The following is a 22,181-nucleotide window of genomic DNA, read 5'->3' on the forward strand; positions in this document are numbered from 1 at the left end:
GCCCTAACATTATTTCCAAATAACATAAAAATCAAATCAAATTACACTTGTTCCAAATTACACCAAAATAACATGTCAAAATGAATTTACAAATTACATCAAAATATCATATCGACAACATACTTAACAACTTAGTCGATAACATGTACTGTTGGGTCTTCAACGGGCTCGTCTTCCCATATTAGATTGGGAATGTTCAATGTCATATATTGCAATTGCCTTGCTGTGAATGCCAAATTCTAACTTTCAACAATATCATATCGAGCTCTAAGCCATTGGCACATTACTGGAGGAACCGGACAATCTTCAACAAGCTCAACATTGACAAAATAATTTCCACCAACATGTGTGCTACCCAACACTTTTTTCACTCTCTCAGGATTTGCTTGGGTTCTCAGCGGCATGATAATGAAGCACTAATGAGCTCCTAAATGCAGGAGGACAACATTAAACAAAGGGCATGCTCATCCACTTATTTAAGGGTGCATAACCTTCGTCATGTTGGATTTCCTTCTTCACATAAACAACCTCATTTTGAGTGTACAAAGTACAATAAAGGGGGAGGTTGTCAATAAGCTCTTGGTACAAGTCCTTTCTCATCCGTGGCCAATCTTCTTGACTTCTTCCTAATGCAATGCATAAAGCTCTATAACCGCAGTTGCCATCGCCAACAGGGTCATCGACTCTAACAATGTATTTGTGCATTTCTTCAAGAATATCCAACCCGTAATCCTTAGGACCCCTCGTCTTTCCAAAGTTTAACCCATCTTTCACATTTCGTGGTGTGGTTGTTTTTGGAGAAACCTTATTTCTTGGTGTGGTTGTTTTTGGTGTTTTTGGAGAAGGCTTCTTTCTTGGTGCGGTTGTTTTTTGTGTTTTTAGAGAAGCCTTATTTCTTGGTGTGGTGTGGGTATTTTGGGTTGATATTTTTGGAGAATGCTTCTTTCTTGGTGTGGTGTTTTGGATGGGCATAGTGTTTAGTTGTGAGACCCACTCCTCATAGTCACGTTGAGAATGTTCAAAATGAGATGGATCTCACTTTGAAGAGTTCTCATCTCTAGTTAGAAGCTTTCTCCTGCAGCTACCTTTCGGCCGACCTTTGGTTTTTGCTTCCTCACGAGGCGGTACTAGCCATGTACTTTATGTTACAGTGATAAACGATAAAATTGAATAGTTCTACTCAAAAATAAAAGATTAAACTTCTAAATGAAAGTAAAACTATAACTATACGAAGACAGTGTTTATCAAAGATTTCTATACTCTTGAATCTATCGAAATAGAGTGGAGTAAAAGATTCGTTCCGCTCCTAGTTCTTTAGCATTCAATGTTTTCTAATATTATCAGTCCTAGCCAAAGTTAGTGAGAGTAATGGTGTGGAATTTATACTACGATGTGAATTCAACTAACAAGATACTAACTATAATGATTCAACTACGAAATACTACGGAATACTAAGGTTTGAATCTAGATAAAGAATTAGGGGGGATTGAATCCACCTTGAATCCAACTTAATAAACTAGCATAGATTGTTGTAATCCAATTCTTACGTTATTACGATAAGAATTGGTCGTTCTAATCCCTAATCATTCATGGCAATCTCTACCAACTAATGACTAGCATGTGAGGAAGTTCTACCCATTCTCATGGCAAATCAACTACCTTCTAGAGTGGAATAGACTCTTACAATGATTCTACACTACACAATCAAGTTTTCATCAAGGCTTCATCAAACCCCTCTAATAGAGGTTTAGCCTTGATTCATCAAACTATCATTTCCATATGATATTGAATAAGACATAATATAAATATTATAACTTTACTATATCAATATACTCAAGAATTCAATTCGAAATTAAACAACTAAGAAATGAATAACAAACAAGAATCGAAATTAGATCTAAGCAATTTTAAATAACAAAATCGAAATTATGAAGAACTAACTATTTTTATTAATCTAATGAAAGAATAACAATGATTCAATAATCTAAATTAAAATAAGGTATAAAAACTAATTAATTAACTAATTAAAATTCTCAAAACTAGATCTTGAAACTATCTCTAATGGCTACTTTCTACCCTAAGCTAATTGATCTTTAAGAGCTAAGTCTTGTGTGTGTGGAAATGGAGGAGACTAGATCCACATTTTTGCATGGGCTGAGGAGCCATGTTTTGGGCCAAAAAATCGAGCCCAAAGCCCAATTTCTTCAGTCCACAGAACCCTTTTCAGCTGGCTTTGACTTCAACAGATTTTTCATCCACTTCTGCTCCTCTGATTGGGTTAAGGTTTGCACCATTGGAAATCTCTTTCCGAGCTAGTCATTTTGACATAAGGTACACCCAATTCTGAGGCCTGAGTCCATAGATACGGTCTTTGAAAGTTCTGTTAACTTTTGTGTGCTGTTTCTGCCCGCGTTGACTTTGACTTTTCAGCTTTTGACCGGGCTTTACAAAGGTTTTTTCTCCTTGAATCTTGGCCTTTAATCACAGAACTTCTTAGCAACCAACCCTTGCTCCTTTATCTCGCCAAAGTGGCACAATTCTACACATAATTGACTTCAATGCCTGAAATACATAAAAGCACGTAATCAGCATTAACTCTTATTTATTACTCACTGCACATAATTGGTCTAAAAGTATTATTGTTAAAGGGTTAAAACTACAGTTTTGGGCTCTTATCATACATCAATCTCCATAAGCTTCCTAATCATAACCCTCTGCTCTTCTTATTCAGAAACCATTGCAAACATTTTATTGAACAAGTCGATCAAAGGTGTAACATCGGGACCAACACCCACTGACACATTGGGAGAAGCAGACAATGTTTTCCAAAAGGGGTCGATTGCAGTCAAAGGGATGGACCGCTTTTGCTCTTCAAACTCAATTAATTCATGAGCACATGGCAGTCCATAGCTCATGCGCAAATAGCACCAACACCTTATCTCTCCATCTTTAACACGTTTTACACGGGTATCTATTTCTTCAAATAGTAAGTCCAAACACTTGCATGAGACAATGCCTCTGAGTTCACAAAACAAACTAATCTGGTGGTGGTGCTGAGTTACGATCATACTCCTCTCGAAGGTAGCTCTAATCTAGGACATCTGGATCCCTAGAATCGGGTAGATTAAGCTAAACATACTCAATTAAAATCATGACAGTTTGCATTTTCTAGTACACGCTTCACCTGAGCATGAGACCCTTCAACTCTATTGGTCGTTGTATTCCCAAAGTGAATATGTTTGTTAGTCCAACAACATATGAATCGATCCCTGTGAGGAAACCAAGTCTCTCGCAAATAACTAACAAAATTGGAGTACTCAACCCTGTAATATTTTTCTAAAGCATCCCATCTAGGCTGGAAAATAACCTCTGTCTTTGATTTGACTACAGTGTTCCATGAGAACTGGGCCTTCTCTATAAGTTCTGTAGTTGGAAAAATATTGTAACATTTTGAAAGGACACACGTAGCGATATGCCATCTATATAGATGCTTGTGTGCGTTAGGGAAAACTTTGTCAACGGCACTCATCAGGGCCAAGTCCCTGTCATACACGATCACGGATGAGCTTATATCACCAAGCAAGCCACTAAACTGACACAGGGCCTACTCATAGTCGACTGTTGTTTCAGACTAAAGCAGCATCTGATACACGGTGAAAGACTTTCACGTTGAACTCACCCCAACAAACTGTACGAAAGGCCGCTGATACTTGTTAGTTTTGTAGGTATTGTCTAACATGAAAACTGTTGGAAAAGTCCGAGCCAACTTAACACCTTCTGGATGGACCCATAACAACCCCGTTATCTCTTCGGTATTCTCATCCTGTCTCAACTTCTCAAAATAATATTCTTTTGCTAATAACTCACGCAATCTATGCAATTGTGTGAGACCGTTCATATCCAATTTCCTCACCTTCTGCCTTGTAGTGTAGACTTGAGATATACTAGATATGTTTTCATGATACCTATTCTTCATGGAATCCAAAATTTGTTTAGGCTTTATTCCACACTTACTCATCTCTGACAAGTACTCGAACTCTAGAATGGTCAGACGAGTAGCAAATGCATATCCTTCAAGGGTCTTCGCTAATACATGGTTGTGAATACTATTTCTAACTTCTATTTTCCAACTGTCGACAGTGCTGCATTGGAAAACACCTTTTAACTTAAATGGACATCCCGATTTCTTGGTTCCCGACCTTCTCTTATTAGCCCTCCCTTCACCTTCCTTCTTGTGTGACCGATACACACCCGAGCACTCGCAAGCCAAATTCAATCTTGCTACTAGGTTTCCCTTGGCACACTCCGACTTTTCAATGACCACAACACAAAGATATACCGTGGTTCAGCCAATGGTGCCTACTTCTACAAGAGCTAATCCTTTTATAAAGTGGGAATGAAATTTACAATCACTCCTTTCAATCTCTTACCTTACTAAATCACTCCTCTCTCTTTACAAGATTTTCTCTCTGCAAAGGTTTTCTCTCAATCTTGATTGCTCTTAAAATTGGGTTTCAATTTGTGTTAGGTTTTCCAAAATCTTGTTTCTATTTATATAGTAACCCGCAATCTCGCGGTTATTGTAGCAAAATAGAAAATACAAAATTAGACATGAGCGCGGGCGCGCCCTTGTCAAGGCAAAATCGAGGGTGCACGCATACCCTCTGATTTTTCCTCGAACTAAAAAATCTAATAACATGAAGGCGAACGCGCTTGGTGCTTAGGTCAATCTGAGCGTGCGCGCGCTCAAGCTTCTCCACGCAGACGTCAACCGATTTCTCTCCTCTTCCTCATGTGAGGGATAACTCTAATAATCTCCCCCTTTCGAACAATGAGGAGGGATACCTCCATGCAATTTCCAAATCAACAGGAGGAGTGTGCTACCATTACGGTGGTAGCACAACAAACATCAAACTTACCTTTCGGTAAGACCTTGGTCATCATATCTGACCCGTTCTTATCGGTATAGATCTTCTCAATGCACAAATGCTTGTCTTCGAGTACTTCTCTAATCCAATGATAATGCACATGTATGTGCTTGGATCTATAATGAAAACTTGGATTCTTGCTCAAATGGATGGGGCTCTGACTGTCACTTAAAACTACAAACTGTTTCTGCTTTAGCCCTAGTTCATCGAAGAACCTCTTCATCCATAGCATCTCTTTACAACACTCAGCGGCTGCAATATACTCGGCTTCTATAGTGGAGAGGGCAACACACTTTTGCAACTTAGATTGCCAAGAAACTGCTCCCCCTGCAAAAGTAACTAGATAACCGGAGGTGGACTTCATCGAGTCAACATCACCTGCCATGTCTGCATCAGTGTAGCCTTCAAGTAAGGGCTTATTTGGAAGTACCCTTGAGATATCTCAATATCCACTTAACACCTTCCCAATACTCCTTACTCGAATTTGACAGAAATTGGCTTACAACACCATATCCTTAATGTATCCGGTCTTGTACACACCATTGCATACATTAAGCTGCCCACTGCGGATGCATAAAGAATCTTTTCCATCTGACTCTGCTCATGCTCACCCTTTGGACACATCTCTTTGGTCATGTGGAACTGGCCACCAAGCGGACAATTGACTGCCTTTGCTTGATCCATGTTGAATCTCTTCAACACCTTCTCAATGTAGCTTTCTTGAGAAAGCCATAACTTCCCACTCTTTCTGTCATGAGTGATCCACATCCTAAGTATCTGCTTTGCTTGACCCAAATCCTTCATCTTAAAGAACTTACTCAAGTATTTCTTCAACTTGGATATCTTGTTGATGGTCGGGCCAACTATCAACATATCATCCACATACAACAAGAGCACTATGAAATCCCCATCTAGAAATTTCTGAACAAACACACAATGATCGGAAGCAAACTTCTTGTATCATTACTTCGCCATAAAAGAATCAAACTTTATGTACTATTGTCTCGGTGCCTGCTTCAACCCATACAAGGTCTTTATCAGCTTGCATACTAGGTGCTCCTTGCCTTTGACCTCAAACCCCTCTAGCTGGTCTATGTAGTCATATTTTTCAAGGTCTCCATGAAGAAAAGTTGTCTTAACATCTAGCTGCTCAACCTCCAGGTTCGTACTTGCGGTCAGACCCAATACCACCCGGATAGAAGTCATCTTCACTACAGGAGAGAAAATTTCATCAAAGTCAATCCCTTTCCTTTGACCGAATCCCTTCACAACAAGATGAGCTTTGTGCCTTGGGTGTGGATTATTCTCCTCATACTTGACTTTGTAGATCCACTTATTCTTGAGAATTTTTCTTCTTTTCGGTTTCTCAACTAAGTCATAAGTGTGATTCTTATGCAAAGAATCCATCTCATCATGCATGGCCTTCAACCACTTCTCTTTGTCTGTACTTTCAAGAGCCTCTTTATAGTACATAGGTTCTCCACCATCAGATAGTAAAACATACGTATGTGGTGGATACCTGGTTGAAGCTTGTCTTTCTCTATCAGACCTCCTTACCCCATCTGCTTGTGGCTCAAGAGGATGTACTTCTGCTTGCTCAGGTGGTGGTTCATGCACTTCATCTGCATTTTCTATATCAATAGGTTCTATCCCATCATGAGCAATAGGATCATCATCATGAGTTTCAAACCCATGGTTCTCTGCATTCTTAATGCCTTATGCACGTTCTACAGTAGAAACTTCTGATTCTAAATCAATAAGATCATTAGTGAAAGCTTGTAGCTTCTCACCCTCCTCAAAGTCTGCTATGGTTTGGTCTTCCAAGAACACAACATCTCAACTACATATTACATTCTTGTTAATTGGATCATAGAGTTTGTAGCCAAACTTCTCATCCCCATAATCCAGAAAACTGCACTTCTTGGCTTTGTCATCAAGCTTGGATCTCTCATCCTTGGGAATATGAACAAATGTCCTGCACCCAAATACCCTCAAGTATCCATAATTAACATCTCTACCTGACTATACTCTCTCTGGATAATCATTATTCAGAGGCTTTGACGGTGATAGGTTGATCACATGCACAGCTGTACGCATTGCTTCTACCCAGTAACTTCTAGGTAGCTTAGAGTGAGACAGTATGCATCTCATCCTCTCTATAATGGTCAGGTTCATTTTCTCTGCTATACCATTCTGTTGTGGTGTCTTGGGAACGGTCTGCTCATGACGAATCCCATGACTCTTGCAATACTCTTCAAACGGCCCTATGTACTCACCCCCATTATCTAAGCAAATACACTTTAAAGGCTTCCCTGTCTCTCTTTCCACCATGCTATGGAAAGTCTTGAACACGCCAAATACTTCATCCTTGGTCTTCAAACTATATGCCCATATCTTTCTTGACGCATCATCAATGAGAGTCAAGAAGTAAAAGCTCCCCCATGGGACTTTACTTTCATAGGACCACATAAGTCAGTTTGAACTAGTTCAAGGACATTGTCCTTTCTGTGAGACGGGAATCTTTGGAAAGACACATTGTGTTGCTTTCCTACCAAATAATGAGTATATCTATTTAAATGTGTACCTTTAATGTCTGGCAAGGCCTTTTGCTTGGCAAGAACTTTCATGCCTTTTTCGCCCATATGACACAGTCTCTTGTGTCATAGTTTGGAGGAAGCTTCTTCTTCTACCACATTTACTTCTGCTTTACACAAACTAGCATGTGTCTTGTAAAGAGAGCAAGTTTTCTTCCCTTTTGCTGCTACAATGGAATCTCCGCTCAGTTTCCATACCCCATTACCAAACGAGTTTAGAAAGTCATCATCATCTAACTTCCCAGCGGAAATTAGGCTTAGCCGAATTTCAGGGACATGTCTTACATCCTTGAGTGTCAAGGTGTATCCGACATTAGTTTCTATATGAACATCCCCAATGCCTGCAATCTTCGAGACTCCGTTGTTACCCATTTTCACTTCACCATATTCATTATAGTTGTAGGTAGTAAAGAATCCCCGTGCGGTGTGACGTGATAGGATGCTCTTGTATCTATCACCCACTCTGTATCCTGGCATGAGATACTAAGACAGCACAACACTCACCATAATCTGACATAATTCCCACTAGACCATCATCGACTAGTGCGGTAGTATCTCTGCCTGAGTTTCCGTTCCTCTTTACCATGTCTTCATGTACACATTTAGTCTTCTCATTCCTCTTCAATGTTCTGCACTCATACCTGAAGTGACCCTTGGTGGCACAGTAGTAACATTGCCTATTTGCCTTAGGAGTTCTAGCTTCACCCCTAGATTTGCTTATGTCATCACCTCTAGAATGAGATGGTTTTATGCTCCTTCCTCTCCCCCATTTCTCTGTGACAAGGATCTCTGAGTGAGAGGAGCTGCTTCTTGAACTCCTTCTAGTCTCCTCATTCAACAAAGACGCGGTAGTCATCTCCATGCATGGAAATGATTCCATCCTTAGCTGATCCGTGTAGAGAAACTGCTAACGTCTCCCAACTTTCGGGTAGAGAGTTTAATAGAAACAAAGCCTCAATTTCGTCTCCTATATTAATCTTCATCAAATGTAACTAATTGATGGTATTCTGTACTTTATTAAGATGCTCAGACATTGAAGAATTACATATGCATGTGCAAAAATGTCAATAAAATGAGTTCGTTTGGGCTGGTTGCAAATAATGCTAGAATCATCATGAGGTATTGGGTACCATATCATGACAACTTCACAACCACAGAGAAAAGTCCACTTGAAAAAGTGGAGGTGTAGAGTCAAATAGAATAGTAGGTTAACATAGAGAAGGTTAGGGCTCAAAACATAATATACCTCATAAAAACGCGAAGATGTGATATACTGTATAACATAATAATTATTATAAAATCATTCCATTTCCAATTCAGTTGATTTAAACTTAAAACTTTCATACCGAAAAACTAAAGAAAAATAAAATAAAACAGTCTAATAGTTTATCTTTGAAAAAAATAAAGTAAGCTAATCGCCTTTTTCGACATTTACTTTCATAATATAAGGAATATGTGTGATTATTATTGTTATTATCAGTGTGTGTGCTTATCCAGCACTTCAAGGTTTTTTGCAGACTCAAGGGACAACAACATGTTAAATTCTAGGCATGTTTGTGCTTGAAATACCTTACGGCTGCATACCTTTCCCCACAGAGTGAATATAGGTATTAAGATTGAATCAATACCTATTTTTTCCTTTGATTTTATTCTTGTCCTTCTTGTTGCTCTAGGTTTTGCTCTATTTTTTTATGCTCTACCACTGGTTGAAACACGCTTTGATGTTCCTTTTGATACCATTGAAGCTATACAGTTGAGAGTTTTTAGAAAGTTGAGGTTGATATAAGAAGTTGAGTTTTTGGTTTAGTAGGTTTTAGGAATTCAAAATCTAACTCGGCTGCTAGGTTTGAGAGTTTTAAGAAATAAAAAGTGGAGTTTTTGGTTTAGTAGGTTTTAGGAATTTTGTTTTATTAGGATTCGTAGAGTTTTAAGAAATAAGAAGTTGAGTTTGTACATGTGTTCTGATATTTGAGGAGGCCCAAATAAATACAAAATAAACGAAGGAGTCTATGAGTCTATGAGAATGCCTAGTTAAGAAAACAAATGTTTTGATATTTGAGTGAATCTAATCATTAATAACTTTTGTGAAAATCGTTCTGATACAATACTAATTTCATGGATGTATTAAATTAGTACACCCTCACCCTGACAGACTATGCATTATTTGCATGAGAGCATTCTTCTTTTGCGCAACTATACAAAGTTTCATTTAGTAAAGATGGGAATATTACTTACTTTGTTGTGCCATAGCATAGGGATTCCATAAACTACACTTACCAAGTCATTATTTATCAGACTCGTGATTCTTGTGTATCAACTGGACCTTCTGTTATACATTATGACTACCACATAAGTATGTTTCTGTTGACACTTTATGTTGATCAAGTTCTAAAACTTACTTAACCCCACAACTCACAAATGCTCTTTACTTTAATTAGCTATTCAAAGGGTCATTTTTAGATTTTCTTAGGCCGCAGCCAAGTTACTACATCAAGAAAAGTATCAGGCAGATAAAACTTTGCACATCTTGTTCATCGACATCGACATTTCATTTCCTTCCTGTGGCATCCGTGGTTGGGCAAGGGGAAGAGGAATACATGGAGAGTGCAACCGCTCGTTCTGAGTGAAAGAAGGCATCAGCTGCTTAGGTACAGAAGGGCAAAAGCTTCTCTGTTAGCATCAACTCTTCCTTAATACAATTGTTTCTTTTCTTATGTCTATTAGTCATAGCTTGCAAAGAGCTTCCTGTGGGTTTAGTGGAGGCAACATCCAAATGTTTCTGGATGGTGGGCAACTTCTGAGAATCCAGATTCCAGGTCTTGCTTAAAGCTTGCGGATAGGTAGCAATAGTTTCATAAAAAAATCTGGCTTGCTTCCACAGACTTGGGAGAAACTCTACAGATTTGTGAAGTATATCAGTAATGCATTTGTCTACCATTGATTTGGATAAGCTTCTCTATACTTTGTGTCTTCTCCTTCAGTAATCGTCAGGCAAAGCATTTGCTTCATACTGTTCTAAACTCTCTTCGTTTGGTGTTTCTTTCTTCCCCAACATGGAAGCCATAGTACACTTCTTCTCTTTCAAAAATGAAGCACTCTCAGTTGCTGCTCCCAATGTTTCAAAATATGAGGTTGATGTTACAGCAGCTTCACGCAGCACTGATTCATTGTGCACACAAACTTTTGCAAGCTTTGTGTAGTTGGAGAAAGGGATTGTCATAACCTTTATTCTGCTTGGTCGAGTAATGATGGATAAGGACAACTTCAACTTGGATGTCCCAAAGAACATTAGCATTATCGTGCCTCTGTAGCTAACATATCTGGCACAGGCAACAACAAAGAATTCACCTATAAAACACCATCAGTAATGCATTTGTCTACCATTGACCCAAAGAGCAGCCCCCCAAGCAAGAAATGGAGAAACTGGATATGAGAGAGTGGTGGAAACTTTGAGTGAAATACCCATTGTATCCATCTTAAAGGAACAAATAAATAATCACTAATACAGTAAACTTGTCAGCCTTGTAAGTAACTTGAGTTCAGTATTCAGTTTGCATTAATAATCCAACTTAGGCATCTACGTTTTATAAGATGCAATTGATATTTGCAAAGTGATAAGTTTATACACATAAAAACAGTTAAACACTAATATTAATGTTAACAACACTAATACGTAATATTACCATTTTTATGTTATCAATTATATTTCCTTACTCTCGCAAATAATAATGAAGCAATATAGATAAGAGTATGGATTCGTTTCACTCTTAAACTACCAAGACTCAATAGGATTCAACTAATTAAATCAAGAGGAAAGTGGTGAGAGTAATAATTATATTGATAATAAACTAATTATGATTATGTTATTAATTAAAACGTAAACTAAATAAACTAAACTAATATAAATAAGGTTTTGATAGAAAAGAATAATATAGAGGAAGTAATAAATCCATATATGTAAGTTTATTCATAATTCATTTAGTTCATGTATTAATAAGTCATCATCTCTATCAAATTCCGTAATGCAATAAAATAAAGATTCTTACTTTGTAAGATCCCTAATCAACTATTACTTTCTCTAGTTAATAATTAATTAGCATGAGATAATAGTACTTCTATCAATCTCTTGTATAAAATTACTAAACTCTAGTTCAAAACTAACAATTTCTATTTCTAAAAATATGAAAGCTTCAAACTTTAAACACATAAACACAAATAACCAACAAAATCATAAACAATCCTCACACATGCTTCATTAAAACTCCCTCTAATAGGAGTTTTAGCATTGATTCATTGGACTGAAATTACTTAAACAATAAAGGGAAAACATTATAAAAAAAAACTTGAAGTAAGAGGAGAATTGGATATGATAACTAAAGTTTTTTTTTATTGAAAGGTTTAATGGAGGCTATAAACTAAATCTAAACTAAACTAAAATGAGAGAGAGAGAGAGCCCTAATTTATTCTAAACTAAATAGGAGAGTAGCCAATCTTTGTTTTAGTTTTAACCCTCTTTATATAGGAGAGGGTTAGGTTGCAATTTCGTGCATGGGCTTTTAGGCTAGGTTATGGACCCATAAATCAAGTCCATAACCCAATTGGGTAAATCCAAGACTTCCAATTCTGATTGTATTACTGTAGCAGATAATTTTACCAACTTATACTGCTCTGATCGAGTCAAGGCCTAGACCATTGGAAAGAGCTTTCTGAGCGGTTATTTTGATATAAAATGGGATTAATTCTGAGGCCTGAGTCCAAAGATATGGCCTTTTGAAGTTTTGTTGATTTTTCTTCAGCTTTATAATCTAGTTTGACTTTCACTTAACAGCTTTGACTTGGAATTTTTAAGGGCTTTTTCTCCATGAAACTTGGGCTTTCTTTATAGCACTTTCATAGCAATCACTTTAGCTCCTTTTAGCACCTAAAGAGTAACAAATTGACATTTATTCAACTCCGAAGCCTGAAATATTCAAAAACACGTAATTAGTGATAAACCTATACTATTAATAATATAATTGGCTAAATAAAAATATTATTAAAGGGTTTAAACTATATTTTTGGGCTCTTATCAAACCACCCCCAAACAGCATTTTGTTTGTCCTCAAGCAAATATGTGAAATTAAAATAAGTGGTCAAAAATGTATTTTTAACTAGTCTCGTTTCGCTGAGTGCGACTGCATTGACCATATGCAATAAGGCCTTAAACCACTAGGAATTCTCTAGTGGACGAGTTATAGCCTCGTGAAAGTTTTCTAGAGAAGGTACTCACAAACTTCATTTATACTACAACGACTAAGAAATAACAGTAATTGTTCCCTAATTTTATCTCAGAATCTATACATCTCACTAGTACTTAAACAAGGATGATCATTCTAAAACTTAAACTAATACATGCATAATAATCAAATCATCTTAAGATAAACAACTATACAATGAACTATGATATGAAATGCAATGGCAGGTCCGTTTATAAAACTTTTGGGTAGCATGCCCAAGTAGGTTCTCACAAGGAATGTGTCAAAACATATAACACTCTGATTTTTCCACTCAAGTATGTTAACTCCAGCTTGTAGTGGGCACACGTTTCCTCACAATCTCAATGACAATCCAAGGAAGTCGAGGTAGATCAAACACATCTACCACTTACCATCATACCAACCTATTCCTAATTGAGCTAGAGGTATTTATTAGGTGAAACGGGGCGTAGGTGTTGGTTAAATAAAGAAGGAAATAGATATTCAAAAAGACAAGTTTGAGAAAATAGGGTCTTCATATTATGTAACTAGAGAAAACCTTATTCTTTTGCTTCTACACTTTGTTTCCATCTTTAGCCTTTTTATTTTGGTTTTTTGACTCCTTTTATTCTATTTTTGGAGTTTTTATTTTATTTTATTTTTCTTTTCTTTTCTTTGGGTGAAAACTTTCTTTTCTTTTTCTTTTCTGAAGAAACTAACTAATTTTTGTTTACACAGGTTTTTCTCTTCTCTTTTCTTCACTCATCCTATTTCTCAGACTTATCTAGATAGGTAGGCTGATTTTATTTTTTTATTTTGTTTTATTGGATAAATGATTTTTGGTTTGTGAAAAGGCTAATGAAAGGCTCAGTGGGGCGACTAGCAGATAATAAATGTCATATAAGTGTGAATTTCTAGCTATATTGATCCAAAGAGGGCCTAAATTCTCGCTTAGGATATGATATGGTGATCAAGCAAGTGGATGTGTGATTTCTCTACTCGGAATTTACTTCTCCCTTGTGTCATCACTCAGATATTTCACTCTTATGAGGCTTTTAGGCTAGATGCTCACAGAATATGTATTAAGTACTCTAGCCTAGGTCTCAGAAAAATACTGCTAAGTACGTACAACCAAAGATGATGTTCGTGAAAAGATGCAATGACTATTACCTATATATTAATCTAAGTTTCAAAAATTAAATCCTAATTCAAGTACTACGTGAGATTTCTAGACTAATATTATCATGGAAAAGGGAACAATACCATTATCACTAAGTGCCTAGTATAAACAATATTTATGATTTTTAATATTTTATAAAGAAAAGTGCATAATTTACATCCTAAATGTGCCTAATTTTTGCAAATGTTTCTATCCCACCCCTAAACAATCGAACACTTTGTCCTCAAAGTGTAAAGAGATAAGGAAAGAAGTTACTATAGAAACATGGCAAAAATTGGCAGTACCTGTAACAGAAATATTATAAAAGATGATATGATAACATGAAGCACAATTAAACTGTTACGTACTAACTAAATTGGAGTAAACATGACAGATAATGGGTGGCAAAACGTTTTGAAATGAAATACCAAAATACGCCACCCCCAAACAAAATTGGAAAACTCTTTTTAAGTTTGAAATTTTCTGTTTGGCCTATACTCCAGAAAGGTGGTATTGTGCAAAAACTTGGGTCTTTTAAAGTCAGATTCCCTAGACTTAATGTGATATATATGTATTAACATGAATTTTAACATATATCAATAATCTAAATAATTGTGGATCTTTCCATAAATAGTTAACATGGAAAGCACCATCAAACAAAATTAAGCACCAAGATTTCCTATGACGTGGCTTAGTGGAATGAGAGCGAAGCCTGATAGATCTAGAACCTAATCGAGCATACAATTTCTTCTTTGTCCTCCTACGAAAGAAATGCCAAGTGAATGAACGTGAGAAAATTGATGGTTGTGGAAGATACGTGGGATGTGGATAATTTTGAGAAGGAAGGAATGGAAAAAATGAAAAAGTGTCAGGTGGCTTGTCCTTGGGTGTTACTTCTTCACTAGATGGGTTTAGAAAGTTATGAAGTATAGGAGAAACAAGAAGGTAAAGTACAAACTCAATGGTTCTTTGAAAAGGTAGAGGGCGAGGAACATTCATGATGGAAGGTGAATGAGTGACATGAGGATGTGAGGTGGGTGAATGGTGCTCAACTAGTGTTCTTAGTTCTATATCATCAGAGGCCTTGAGATATGCAAGACATTCCTCAATAGGTGGGTAAGAAGAATCACTGGGATAGAGGGTGAAAAAATCTTTTTCCGTCATGGCATCAAGAGATGAGTGGATGTCAATACGAGGGGACTCACGAGCTAGCAAAGAAGGGTTACAAAAGAGTCAAAGGAAATCTTCCTCGATGTTATCTACGTCTAGGGAGTAGAAATTGTGATCCTTGTCTTCTTCTATAAGAGGCGTATCTACTAGTGTGGGGACTAAAGCGTCAACCGCACTAATGTGAGGTACAAAACTCTCAATGGACTTCATTTCTCCTTCTACAGGCAGACCTAGTTGTCCCTGCTTTTGTCTAAACATGTTAACTTCCATAGAAAGATTTCCAAAAGAAAGAGTCATTGAGCCATCCCGACAATTGATTTGGGCATTGGCGGTTGCCAAGAAAGGACGCCCTAAGATGATGGGAATGGAATCATGAGCAACTTCTGTGTCAAGAATAAAAAAGTTTGCTGGATAGTAAAAATCCTGAACTTTAACGAGAATGTTGTCAACTACACCCTTGGGATACTTAATAAAACGATCGGCTAACTGCAAAGTCATTTTGGTTGGTTGAAGTTTTGTTAGACCTAGTTGTTTATATAAATAAAAAGGGAGTAAGTTAATACCGCCCCGTGTCTAATAAAGCAAAGTTGTTATGAAGGTATCACCTAAGGTGCATTATCTGATAGAGAGGGCGACCGGGGTCTTGTACTTAACAATTTCGTTATGTTCAGATAAAGAGGGATATTGTTTAGTTAAGAAGGTTTCATTGGGTATGTTGGTTTTCCTCTTCTTGGTGCACAACTCGTTTAGAAACTTAGCATGTCCAGGTAGACTTTTTATAGCATCTAGAAAAGGTAGGTTTATAGTCAGATTTTTAAACACTTTTCTAATATCATCAAAATTCTCGTCCTTTTTAGACACAACTAGTCTCTGGGGATTCGGTGGTTTATCTCTATATTTAGCATAAGGTTCAAAAGTATTATTAGTCTTTGCGTTATTTTTAGCCGTTTTCCATCTAGGTGTCTATATTGGAACCTCTACAGGTGTAGGGTCTTTAATTTCTATTATTGGGTCTTGTAAAATTTTCCCTTTTGGTTGTGGTTTAACAGGTACTTCTACAATTGTAGGGTCTTCAGTTTCTATTATAGTATTTGGTATGGTATCATTTTTAGTTTGCGGGTGATCTTTAGGCATAGTCACTTGGTTATCAACTACTCGCCTTGAACGAAGGGCAGTGACTGCCTATAGGTCCTCTGGGGTTATATTACCATTACATTGAATACTTTTTATTTCGAAGGCGGTATTTGTTGACTTAGGATTAGGCACTGCTTGACATGGAAACACGCCTGTTTGGTTATTATTTTGGTTAGGAGACATGTCAATAACCTTTTAGCACAAAGACTGCATCATTTGCATCGTTTGTTTCATCATATTAGAGTTTTGATCATGCTAATCTTTCATCAAGTTGGAGTTTTGTTGTATAATTTTATTTTGTTTTTCCAACAAGGTCACTAATACTACTTCTGTAGATGGTTGAACTGGAATTAAGGCTTGTTGAGCATTCATGTCTTGATGTTGATAGTTCTGGGTCATGGGCACTAAACCTCTATTCTGGTCATCTAAGTTTCCTTGTCCTTGAGGTTGAGTTAACTGGTTGAAGTTTGATGGTTGTGGTAGTGGTTGTGCATAAACAAGAGGACAATAGAAGTCGGAATGCTCAAGACTAAAACAGACATTACAACGAGTAGATTTAATGTTCATGACAGGAGTAGGTTATTGTTTAACAGAGATGGCATCTACCTTTTTAGTGAGGACATCGATAAGAGTTTTAAGCTCGGGATCAGGTTTAACCTCAAGAGAAGAAGGAGAGGAGCGGGAAGAGTCGTGACCTCTCTAATTGTTGTTTCTCTTAGATTGATCTTCTAAGAATTTATAAGCCTCCAAGGCTCCTTTACTAAGAAAACTACCCCCAGTCATGATATCTAGAACCTCCTTATGATGATGTACAAGCCCCTTGAAGAAGGCACGAACAAGCATGTCTTTCGCAAGATTATGATGTGGGCATTCAATGAGAAGATCCGTGAAACGATTCCAGGCCTCTAAAAAGGATTCATGAGAATTCTAGCGGAAGAAATGAATCTTTTGAAGCATTTCATTTGTCTTAAGGGGTGGGTGAAACTGTTCCATGAACAATTGAACAAGATTAGCCCATGAGTCCACAGAGTTTGGAGTTTGGGCAGTTAACCAAGACGCTGCCTTGTCGGATAGTATGAATGGAAACACCCTAAGTTTAACTTAATCTGGACTTATGCTAGGATGATGGAATGTAGTGAGAACTTGTTCTATCCTACGCATGTGTTGATAAGGCTTCTCGTGGGCTAAACCATGAAAAACTGGTAACAAGTTAAATATATTTGGGGGAATTCGAAAATCCCCCACTAGGTCTGCAAGAACGATGCACGACTTAGGGCCATCGTTTAGTGCTTTATAAAAATCGAGAGAGAGGTGTCTCTGGTTCTTTAGCCATTGATGCAGGTGTAGTGTGTGAAATTCTAGATAGGCGTGTGATATTGCGTCTACAAAAAACAAGCCTGATTATACTAGAATTGAAACTCCTCTGATAGAAGAGGCGAGGAGTGTAAGAAGGAGTACCAGAATGCCTCCTTGCTACGCTTATGAATAACGTCTTGTATATGCGAGCTCAGTGTATTTAACAAGTTAGAAACACTTAATAACTTGAAGAAATGGAAGTTTGCACTAACTTGTAAAAATCGGGCTGTTCAGAGGAGGGCATGGGGTGCGCTCAGAAATTTCCTAGGAAGGACGTGGGTCACGCTCATGCCTGAGGCGATGTCCAGTGAGTTGAGAGCGGGGCTCAGAATTTGCCTGTGAAGGGCGCAGGTCGCGCTCATGCCTGAGGCGATGTCCAGTGAGTTGAGCACGGGGGCGCTCAGAATTTGCCTGACACAGGCACAGGTCGCGCTCTTGCCTGAGGCGATGTCCAGCGAGTTGAACGCGGTGGGCGCTCAGAATTTGCCTGACACGGGTGCAGATCGCGCTCTTGCGTTTGGCAATGTCCAGTAAGTTTAACATACTCCAAAAAATTTAAAATTTTTACAGTAGTTTGCTAAGACGTCTATCAAGTACCCTGTCAAATTTTAGATCAATCGGAGCTATGAAAGTTCTTCTACTATCCTTCAAAGTTTGTGAAACAGTTTTCAGGCACAATATAAACAACCGAATGGTTAACCAATTAAAACAGAGCCAAAAATCGTCAAAATTTTACTAGAGACTCCTGACATATCCTACGTGATCCTATAAAATATTTAGAGCAATTGGAGTTCCACAAACCCTCCTTATTGGCTGGTGTTCCAGAAATTAAGTGTTTGCAAAATTGTAGAAACACACTAAAAACAATCCACTAGTTAGGTGGTCAAAACAAATCAAAAACTCATAAAATATTTATTGCAAACTCTTCACTTATGATAGATACTCCTGTAAAAAATTTAAAATTTTTGGAACTGCCTAAGTAACCCTACTCGTCTATTTTTCAAGAACTTACGGTTTGAAAACTGAAATGCAGCATTGTAAAGATTGTATTAGTTCACTAGGTAAAACAACTAGTAAAATTCTGAACAAATTACAATAAATCAATAACACCTTAAGGATTACGCCTGTAAATATTTAGAATTGTTTGAAATTTATAAATACCTTTACTGCAGTGTTTTCCTCTGTGAATCCGCAGCCCCTATGCCTAAAACAGTGAACAGTACTGAAAATATAAGAAATAAGAATGAAAAATTAAAAGGGTGGGTGGATTGAGAATGGGGGATTGCCCCTTGGATTCAAGCAATTGAATTCTTGTTCTGAAAGAGTTTAAAATGGCAGCGACGCCATTTGATACACATAAAAACAGTTTAACACTAATATTAATGTTAACAACACTAATACGTAATATTACCATTTTTATGTTATCAATTATATTTCTTTACTCTCGCAAATAATAATGAAGCAATATAGATAAGAATATGGATTCGTTCCACTCTTAAACTACCAAGACTCAATAGGATTCAACTAATTAAATCAAGAGGAAAGTGGTGAGAGTAATAATTATATTGATAATAAACTAATTATGATTATGTTATTAATTAAAACGTAAACTAAATAAACTAAACTAATATAAATAAGGTTTTGATGGAAAAGAATAATATAGATGAAGTAATAAATCCACATATGCAAGTTTATTCATAATTCATTTAGTTCATGTATTAATAAGTCATCATCTCTATCAAATTTCGTAATGCAATGAAATAAAGATTCCTACTTTGTAAGATCCCTAATCAACTTTAATCAACTATTACTTTCTTTAGTTAATAACTAGTTTTGAACCCGATCCTACTTAAGCGGGTGTCATTAAATGAAAATGTTTTATTTGTTTTTTGGCAAAAAGGCAGTTTTCACTCTCGAACTTGTCAAGTTTTACTACTAACCCCCCAAACTTCACTTTAGGCAATTTTAACCCTAGACTTGTAAAACGTATCCAGCTCCATTTTTCCAGTTCATTTCCAGCACCCAAAGAGACTAACGTCATTTTAAATGCATAACTATATTTGTTAATATATTTTTATTACTTATTCTATATCTATTATTCTCACCCTCTTGTGTGCTTTGAGGTTTAATTAATTTTTTTTGCTTCCATTTTTTGATTTCCTGTTAATTATTAAAGTTAGTCTAATAGCCATTTCTATTGATCAATCTACAGTGTTTCTATTAAAATTGTCACAAAAAAAAAGATTAAATTCACATCCCTGCCACTATAGGCCATGATTTCTAACTTCCACTACACCATAAGAGCCAATTTGTAACAGACGATATTTTTTATTTCTAACAGATATATCCGTAACCAAATAACTAACGGATATAATTGTTACTTATCAAGTTTTCGTTAGTAAAACCGTAATAGAAAATAAACATATTAAATATATTAAATAAAAGGCAAAAAAATAAAGGATTAATTGTTCTACCCGACTAGAACTCTTTCAAACCCCGACTCTCTCCATGCTATTCAAATCCGGGTTCCAAATATATCACCCGGATTTGAAGATGAAGACGACACATCTGGTTCGATCTTCGATTAAACCGGAGGTACACCGTTATTTCTCTTCCTCACTTGAAATTTTTTATACTTGTTGTATCTGATTTGAAAGTGAAACCTTTACGGCGTTGCTGCTCTAACTTCGAGGTGGACGATGAGAGAAGGGTAAGAGAATTGTCAAGTCGATTTCTTTGCATCGGCCAATCGAACCAAGTTAGTTATTCTAGGGTTTCTTTTTCTTTTTCCCTTTTAATTTGCTAGCTTTAATTCAAGTTTTTTCCCCCATTATATTTAGCTTTTGCTTTTGGCCAGATTCCGTTTCTAATCCTTCTTTCAATTGCAATCAACACAAATTTCAACTCTCGCTCTCTCTTCATTTCTTCTTCAAATTTCAAGCAAGACAGGTGAGAATTAGGGTAGTTTAAAAAGCATAACACCGTGACTGTACCATGAGCCCTGTTAAATGTTAATCGGATATCAATTTTGGTAGTAATCTTGTATGTTGTATGTTGGATCGGGGAAATAAATTCCTTAACTTAAATTTTAATCAGACGTCTTTGTTTATGACGTGAATTTTTAGTGTTGGTTGATTTGTATAATTTGATTTAAGATTTTTCTCACACTTAATATATTTTCAAGTACTAAAAGTGTATGTGCCTTAGTCCCAATGTTTTAGCGTGTAGCCATTATGCTAATTGACACTCTGTTGTTGGATTAACATAATGGAGGATTTTTATACTTTTGCATTTACTTACATTCAATATAGTTGTTAAAAGCTCAAACCGTCCATTTTGACGGGTCCTTTTGAATTCCAGCATTTAGTTTGGAAGTTCATGTCATCATCGTATTATATTTTCTTTGTGCTTTGACGTGAGCTATCCTGAAGTTGTCATGTTCAAAACTATATTTAATGTTTAGTCTGCAGGGTTTCAGAAAATATGCCACTTTATGATATTCTAAATGAGTTTTGAAGGGTCACGACCATATAGTTTGTTGTTCTAAAGGATCTTTCTCACTCAAACAAGGTGATGCATGTGGAGCCTAAGCTGAATTGCAGAAAGCACAGGGTCCCATCTGTTAAAACTGTACATTTGGAAGGTGAGATGAAGAATAACTCTCTGTTCTCTTTTGCATGTGTGGTAGCTAGCTTGGTTGGTAAAGTCTTCACTCTGTTCGTATACATTGTTCGCACCCTTCACTATTGTTTGCTCTTCCTCGCTAGTTTATAGTGACTTTTGTCCAGAGAAGTAGAAATACATAAATAATGTTAATTTTCAGTTATCTCGGTTATTGGGACTCCGGCTAACCTTTGGAATGTGATATTATATGTTAAAGGATATATTATTTGAGGAAGGGAATGATAAATATTTGGTCTCATGTAAAATCTAGTACTTTCATCTTTAAATTGTTTATGGGGAATTGGCGTGAAGTGAAGTGTCAAATCACAAAATCTACTTCAAAGTGATCTAGTGGTACTTGTGATCTCAAAGCGCTTTGTGTGAAATTTTATTAGTCAAGGAGAGTGAAAGATAACCAAGTCCATGGTAACCTATTAATGTGACAAAGCCGTCCATTGAAATTTTGGTGCAAGTTATATTCCTGGGAGATTTAATCTGTTGGATTATTACAGTTGTTTACATTTGAGATTCAATAGCATGATCTAAGATTTTAATAGATCTTTTATGTTTCAGGAGAAGAAGATTGTACAGCCAACATTTTCTGTTGAGCATATCTTTGGAGGAAGTAGGTTCCATTGTGGCTGTATTTGGTCTTGGCACTGTTGGTCTTGCAGTAAGTCAAAACACTGTTTCATATTACCTTCTAATACTACACAGGCTATAGTTAGTGTTATTTATTCTTTATTTCTTTGTTTGTTTGTAATCCAGTAGGTTGCAGAAGGTGCAAAAGCGATCGATTGCCAGCGTATCATTGGGGTCGGATCCGTTCTTTGTTGACCATTGTACAGAGACACCATGCAAGTTGCTCTGTTTTCTTCTCTCAGATGTGGTGTTCCTACTGGTGAGCCTTCTATCCAGTTCTAATGTTTTACTTTGGATATAT

The 22,181-nt window shown here is 36.8% G+C and overlaps 1 long non-coding RNA gene across 1 annotated transcript; it reads left to right on the plus strand.

The window, feature by feature from the left end:
• The first annotated feature begins 20,065 nt into the window (after nucleotides 1-20,065).
• Nucleotides 20,066-21,911, plus strand: LOC147500068 (uncharacterized). Its single transcript, XR_015194589.1, has 3 exons — nucleotides 20,066-20,524; nucleotides 21,146-21,218; nucleotides 21,812-21,911. It is a non-coding gene; the product is annotated as an uncharacterized LOC147500068 (long non-coding RNA).
• Nucleotides 21,912-22,181: the final 270 nt, after the last annotated feature.

The sequence above is a fragment of the Coptis chinensis genome, chromosome 5 (assembly GCF_015680905.1).
Source record: "Coptis chinensis isolate HL-2020 chromosome 5, ASM1568090v1, whole genome shotgun sequence".
NCBI lineage: Eukaryota > Viridiplantae > Streptophyta > Magnoliopsida > Ranunculales > Ranunculaceae > Coptis > Coptis chinensis.